The sequence below is a fragment of the Bubalus kerabau genome, chromosome 4, assembly GCF_029407905.1.
Source record: "Bubalus kerabau isolate K-KA32 ecotype Philippines breed swamp buffalo chromosome 4, PCC_UOA_SB_1v2, whole genome shotgun sequence".
Classification (NCBI taxonomy): Eukaryota; Metazoa; Chordata; class Mammalia; order Artiodactyla; family Bovidae; genus Bubalus; species Bubalus kerabau.
In genome coordinates, this window is record NC_073627.1 from 1,832,086 (window position 1) to 1,839,041 (window position 6,956).

The following is a 6,956-nucleotide window of genomic DNA, read 5'->3' on the forward strand; positions in this document are numbered from 1 at the left end:
CACCTGTGCCAGGCTAAGACTCTCACTGTGTCCGCCCCAGGTGGGCTGAGGAGGTCTCGGGAAGCGGCTCATCTTCCCAGAGTTGGTGCTTCCCATTCCCGGCCCGGGATCAAAGCAAGCCCGCCCCCACCTCGCAGGAACACGTTGTTTATTTCCCGATTTCCTGATGGCCCACGTTCTCCTCCTCACTCCTCGGGCCTCTCTCCCAACAACCCCTTCTCCCCACTCCTGCTGGGTTGGGAGGAGAAGACGCTGACCTTCCAGCCCAGATGGTGACCCCTGGGCGGCTCCTGGTTCCTCAAGCTGGTGGGAGCCTGGCCAGGCCCGAAATCCCAATCCAGCCAGACCCGGCGGCCTCAGGAGGTCCCCACGGACCCGTGGGCGCTGGGGTCTCTTTGTTCTTTGAGCCCCCCTCCCCCAAGCTGGAGGAAGCCGTTCTAAGCCAGCTGTACCCTCTTTCCTCCTTTTCGGGAATTAAAAAAACTCATTTTTTTCTAATCATGAGTGATGCACAAGAAACGTGGACAATACAGATCATTTAAAAAGTAAATGGGTTCGATCCCTGGGTCAGGAAGATCCCCTGGAGGAGGGCATGGCCACCCACTCCAGTACTCTTGCCTGGAGAATCCCGTGGACAGAGCCCTGGTGGGCTATGGTCTATGGGGTTACAGAGTGGCTCAGCCGTGTCCTACTCTTTGCGACCCCATGGACGGTAGCCTACCAGGCTCCATGGTCCATGGGATTTTCCAGGCAAGAATACTGGAGTGGGCTGCCATTTCCTTCTCCAGGGGGATCTTCCCAACCCAGGGATCGAACCTGGGTCTCCTGAATTGCAGACAGACGCTTTACCATCTGAGCCACTAGGGAAGCCCACACAGAGTGACTTAGCACACAGAAATTAAGGCAAAAATTACTGATGATGCCTCACCCAGAGGAGAATGCACAGCATTTTATGCGTACTCTCTTCTTTCTCTCTCAATGTCTTTGCAGCGAAGTTGACATGGGAATGGATTTTATTATTGATAAATGTACGCATACAGCTGTACAACACATATTCATAATATAAGTGATATTAAATATTACAAAATCTATTCGCTGGAACGTGCTTGTTGTTGTGTAAGCAGTTTTCCTTTTTCGGCTAACAGCACATCACAAGACAGCTGGTGTGAAGAGAGAGACCACAGCAGAGAAGCAGGTGCTGGTCTGAAGCCCAGGCTCCTGACCTCATCGAGAGCCCAGCTCGCTTCTTGCTCTGGGAGGTGCCTGTGAAGTGTCCCAGCACAGCCTCAGACCTGCAGGAGGGAGCGCAGAGTGCTGTTGGGGGTTCTCTTCCTTCTCTGGCAACAGTGGAACTTCAGTCCATCTCCTTGCGTCTCTAGAAGGCCGCTGATCCCTCGGGGTGTGTGGTTTGGCTCAGGCCTGCCCAGTAGGCTCAAGAGGCCCCCGCCTCCAGACCAAGCCTGTCCTGGGGAGGCAGCTGACCTTCTGTATTCCAGAAGTGGGAAGAGAGAGTTCTCGTAAGAACCCCTTGGGAGCACCGCAGCCGGCTCTGGTGAAGCCCGGAGCGGCAGTGTGGTGGACGGAGCTGCGCGGACGGATGGGAGCCCGCGGGCCGCGGGGAGGAGGGCCTGTGGACAGCGCTTCAGGCCCGGGCCGGAAGCTGCGCCCCCACAGGGGAGCGGCCGGGGCTCCAAGACCCGAGGCAGGGTTCTATCCAGCGGGCCTCAGTCCGCAGCACGCGGGCCCTGCAGCGGGAGAGTCTGCCGCCATCGGCTCCATCGCCAGCCTGCCCCGGGTGGGGGACGCTGACTGGGCATTGCTGAGCCGTGAGGGCTCCTGGATAAGGACAAAGCTGATCCGAGTAATGCCCTCCTCTACGTCTCTCACTCAGCCTTTCTGAGGAGCTCAAAGGATCTGACTGGTCCAGCCACGGGCTGAGGGAAGTCCGTACCACTGGGCTGTGTTCAGGCGCAGCCTGGTGGGTGGCCGTTGACAGCCTTCACCTGCCCTGTCCTGCCTGCTGCACTTCAGAGACGAAATGTGAAAGGGATCTGGAAACTGGTCTTTACAGGCAGAATGATAAAGCTCCAGTGTCTCCCCAGGGATCCTGTTGGACCTGCATTTTGGCAAGATGTCGTAGGAACTGCAGATAAGAGTGAGCAACCTCGATGTCCATCAACAGATGAATGGATAAAGAAGTTGTGGTACATATATACAATGGAATAGTACTCAGCCATAAAAAGGAGCAAATTTGAGTCAGTTCTAGAGAGGTGGATGAACCTCGAGCCTGTCATATAAAGTGAAATAAGTCAGAAAGAGAAAAACAAATATTGCATATTAACACATATATATGGAATCTAGAAAAATGGCCCTGATGAACCTATTTGCAGGGCAGCAATAGAGACACAGACATAGAGAACAGACTGTGGATGCAGCGGGGGAAGGAGAGCAAGGGGTGAACTGAGAGGGGAGCACTGAAGCATATACGTCACCATATGTGAAACAGACAGCTGCGGGCATTGGAAGTTGCTGCACAGCACAGGGAGCTCCACCGGTGACAAGACGAGGGGCAGGGGGAGGAGGGAGGCTAAACGGGGAGACGACACGTGTACACCTATGACTGAGTCACACTGATGTACGGCAGAAGCCAACACAACATTGTAAAGCAGTTATCCTCCAATTAAAAATATGTAAATTTAAAAAAACAATGAGCGATGACATAGAAAGAATGTGGTGAATCCTGGAACCAACCTACCTTGGGGGGAAAAGTAGGGAACCGAATGAGTGTGTCAAGATCAAGTCTCAAGCTATAGCGGCCTCTGTGTCTGGAGACCATGCAGTCACTACCAAGACCATTTTTTTAGCCACTAAATGGGAGCAGCTGGTGAGTCTGAGGATAAAGATGATACTGAGGTTAAGCTTTCTACGGAGTATCCACCCAGAGCATGGCCATCACCGCAACTTCTTAGGTCAGGAAACCCCAGTCACGTCCCGATTCTGTTGTTTCCCAGCTATATGACCCTAGACAAGTCACTTCCTTCTTGTGAGAGTCAGTTCCCTAATTCATGCAACAAAGAAACTGAGCTAGTTCATTCCAGAAGGTTCTGGCTTAAGAATCCAAGTTGCCTTTGCTCTAGAACTTGTGGTTCAATCTGTAAAATATGGCACCCACCGAGAAGAGACCAAGTATTTTCATGAACCTTGAACTTCAGTCCCCACATCTTCCTACGGGACTGACATACCATCTTCAGTCCACAGTACCAGGATTTATCTTCCTGAGACTATGGCTCGTGAAAGTTCTGACACTCCACTTCTCCTGAATGCCTACTGGTCTTGCCTCCCCGACCACCTCGATGACCTTCTTTGACGCACTATTCCCTGCCAGCTCTACCTGCCAGGAGTTCATTGTGTGGCAGGAGCTAGGAAGGCCCTCCAACCCCCCGGACTCTCTGCATCCCATCTCAAGTGTGCCTGTTCTCGTTTGTTGTTGTTCAGTCGCTAAGTCATGTCTGACTCTGAGACCCCATGGACTGTAGCCCACCAGGCTTCCCTGTTCTCCACTGTCTCCGGGAGTCTGCCCAAATTCATGTCCATTCAGTCCGTGATACTATCTAACCATCTCATCCACTTCTCTTCCTGCTCTCAGTTTTTCCCAGCATCAGGGTCTTTTCCAGTGAATTGGCTCTTTGCATCAGGTGGTCAAAGTGCTGGAGCTTCAGCTTCAGCAACAGTCCTTCCAATGAATCAGTCCTGTTCGGATGAGTTCCCTCTACATCATCCCCAAGGTCTCCCACCCTCAGCTTTCCATCTTTAGGGATGGAGCTGTTGGTAGGGGGGTAGGGGGGGCATTTCCCTTCTGGACAGCCCTTCCCCTCCCCAGAGATGTGTTTGAAAGGTGTCTGCATGTTGACTTGAACGCTGTGTCTCTGCACCATTCCCCTTGGCATTAATCTACACACTAGGAAGAATGCTAATTCCCCACACACACGACGAACCCCCTAAATGCTGGAACCCAGCGTTTGTGTATCTTCAGGGCGTCCCTTCTCGAAGCAAAATAGCCCTAACACCTTCAGCTCTCCTTCGTTTGAAGAGTCTCCAGTACTCTCCCCGTGCCTGCTGATGCCCCCCAGTGTGCTCCAGGCTCCTCACGTCCCTCCTCAAGTGTTTCCCGGAACTCAGGTTAGAGCTCCGGCTGCGGCTGGCTGAGCCGGTCGGGCTCCGCTGTATTTGACGCCGGCTGAGGTTGCCTTTGCCTTCTGGCAGCCCCATCGCCCCGTCGTCCCACACTGATCTGCAAACAGCTGAAACTCGACAGCATGTTTTTCCTAACATGTGCTCTTGTTAATCCCTTCTGCGTTTGGGTGGTGGATGTTCGTGGACCCGAGGATGCGATCGTCTATATGTCTGCCCACGAGCGTCTCTGTCCTGCTCTGCTGAGCTTCTTTAGAATCCCACGCCGGTCGTCCAACGGTCCCTCTGGCTTTGGATCAACAGCCATGCTTTCTGGATCTTGATCCAAGTCACTGATTAAACTTGCTGAATAGAATGGGACCGACGATATAACCCTGTGCTACCGGAAACCTTTCCTGGGTTAGAGATCACACGGGGACAGTCCAGCTGCCAAACACAGCCTGCGGGATGTTTTGCTTGGCCTGCATGGTATTTTCTTTCTTGTTTTAACTTTGAATCAGTGGCCAACATCTGGGTTCCAGCTTCTCCTGAAAGACTGAGTGTATCTCAACACTGGGTCCACAGCCAGCTTCTCCTGAAAGACTGAATATAGCTCAACCCTGGGTCCACAGTCCAACACGCTGACAACCGGCAGGCGTGACCAGAGCAGCTCTGGGTGGTGGTGTGTGTTGTGGACTGCACACCCCCCTGGAGGTCTGTGGAGGGCACTCAGCCATCAGTGACCGGCTCTCCGTTCGTCTCTGTCCCCATCACTGTCTATCATCCAGCACCCTGCCAGCCCTACCCGTCAGTGACACCGTCTGACTCCTGAAGGCGTTCAGTGAGCGGCCCCACCTCCCTGTTTCAGCTTGCTCTGAGAACGGTTTGTCAACTAGTCATAAATCCACCTAAATGTACCATCTCCCATGCTGCAGAGTCCCCCTCGGACTTTATGAGAGGTCTTGCCAGACACTGTACGAAACTCAGTTTTCAGGGTTTCCTGCATCTCCTTGGTTTGCCAGATTAAGACCATGGAAGACGAACTTGAGATGAGCTTGACGCATGTGGTCCTGGGAACCTGGTCTAATTCTTCCGCCATCACCGCGTACCTTCCTAAGTGTGTACAAGCTGTCCTTTAAGACAGCGGTAGTGCTCTCCAGGACTTCACCAGGAGCTAGTCATCAGCCCGAGAGCAGGCCCACCCCCTCCTGTGACCGCTCGGCGCGCATGGGCCCTGACCACTCGGCGCACACCGGCCCTGACCACTCTGCGCGCACCGGCCCTGACGGCTCGGCGCGCACGGGCCCTGACCACTCGGCGCGCATCGGCCCTGACGGCTCGGAGTACACCAGCCCTGACCGCTCAGCATCCACTGGCCCCGACCGCTCGGCGCACACGGGCCCCTTTGGTTTCAGGCGCTCGTGGGGCTGGCCGAGATGTCTGGGTGACCTTCATTGTCACAAACCCTCCTGTGATCTCCGGAGGAGAACCACTGTGGCCACATGGGGTGAGAAATCCAGACAGAGAAGCGAGAGGAAGACCTTCATTCCCTTTCCAGCGTAAGTACTGGACCATTAGATTGAAAAAATCAGGTCCGCCCCTTCGAACATGTTCCGGTTCTAATCATCACTTAAAGAAAGAAAAGCCCTTTTACTGATGTCACAGGGACAGTGAGAGGCCCACCAACCATCTACCCTTTCCCTTTTGTAAAAATTATCATTAAAAAATTTTTCAGCCACGCCACTCAGCTTGTGGCATCTTATTTCCCCAGCCAAGGATTGAACCCAGGCCCCGGCAGTGAAAGCCCAGGACCACCAGGCTTCTGTGCACTTAGTCGCTCAGTCACGTCTGCCCGTTTGCAACCCTACAGACTGTAGCCAGCCAGGCTCCTCCATCCGTGGGGTTTCCCAGGCAAGAATACTGGAGCGGGTTGCCATTTCCTCCTGCAGGGGGTCTTCCCGAGCCAGAGATGGAACCCACGTCTCCTGCGTCTCCGACCTGGCAGGCGGGTTCTTTACCACTGAGCCACCGAGGCCGCCCCCCAGGCCATTCCTGCGCTTTCCCCTTTACTCTCGGGTTGTGTCTGGGAGGGGCTGCCCTGACAAACGCTGCATCTCCAGCCCCTCTGCCTCTGGGCGGTGCTGGGTGATGAAGGCTTTCCAGTGGGTGTGGAAGGCGGGACGCACAGCCCTTCTGGCCGAGGAGCTCAGGGTAAGTGCTCTTCCTCGGCCCGCCTTCCCCACCTCCACCAGCCCCTCGCCAAGGGCTCCGGGACCCTGGCCCAGGCGGCAGACCCATCAGTCTCTTGAGAAAGGAAAACAGACCGTCCGGGAAGAGGAGAGAACAACAAAAACCCCCGTGTGGTTACGGCTGGAGGACGTTTAACCCGAGCATGCTGAGTAAGAGAACATGCTTCTTTTCCGGGAGAGTCTAGGTGGAGAGGCCGGGCTCCCAGCGAAGCCCTCTTGTCCTCTTTATGAAGAAGAGCAGCTTCATCTCTGCAGAAAGAAGAGAGGAGGGGGGAGCACAGAGAGCTGCAGCTCACTCCCTCAAAAAAGAAAGGAACCCAGATTTCAAAACACTTGGACTTATTTCTCTTTCCAAAGACAACTTCAGAAATTGCCCACCCCTCTGTCACAGAAGGGAGCCGTTTGAAGCCACCCCCTCCGCGAGCCTACCTGCTGACTATTCAGGAAGAGAGGGTATTGACATGACTCTTTAGAATATAAAGGCTTTGCAGTGTTTGGGTACAACCCTAGGACTATCTTGCACCCACACATGATTAA

At 54.2% G+C, this 6,956-nt stretch overlaps 1 non-coding gene across 1 annotated transcript; it reads right to left on the minus strand.

The window, feature by feature from the left end:
• Window positions 1–795: 795 nt before the first annotated feature.
• TRNAC-GCA (transfer RNA cysteine (anticodon GCA)) lies at window positions 796–867 on the minus strand. Its single transcript has one exon. It is a non-coding gene; the product is annotated as a tRNA-Cys (tRNA).
• Window positions 868–6,956: the final 6,089 nt, after the last annotated feature.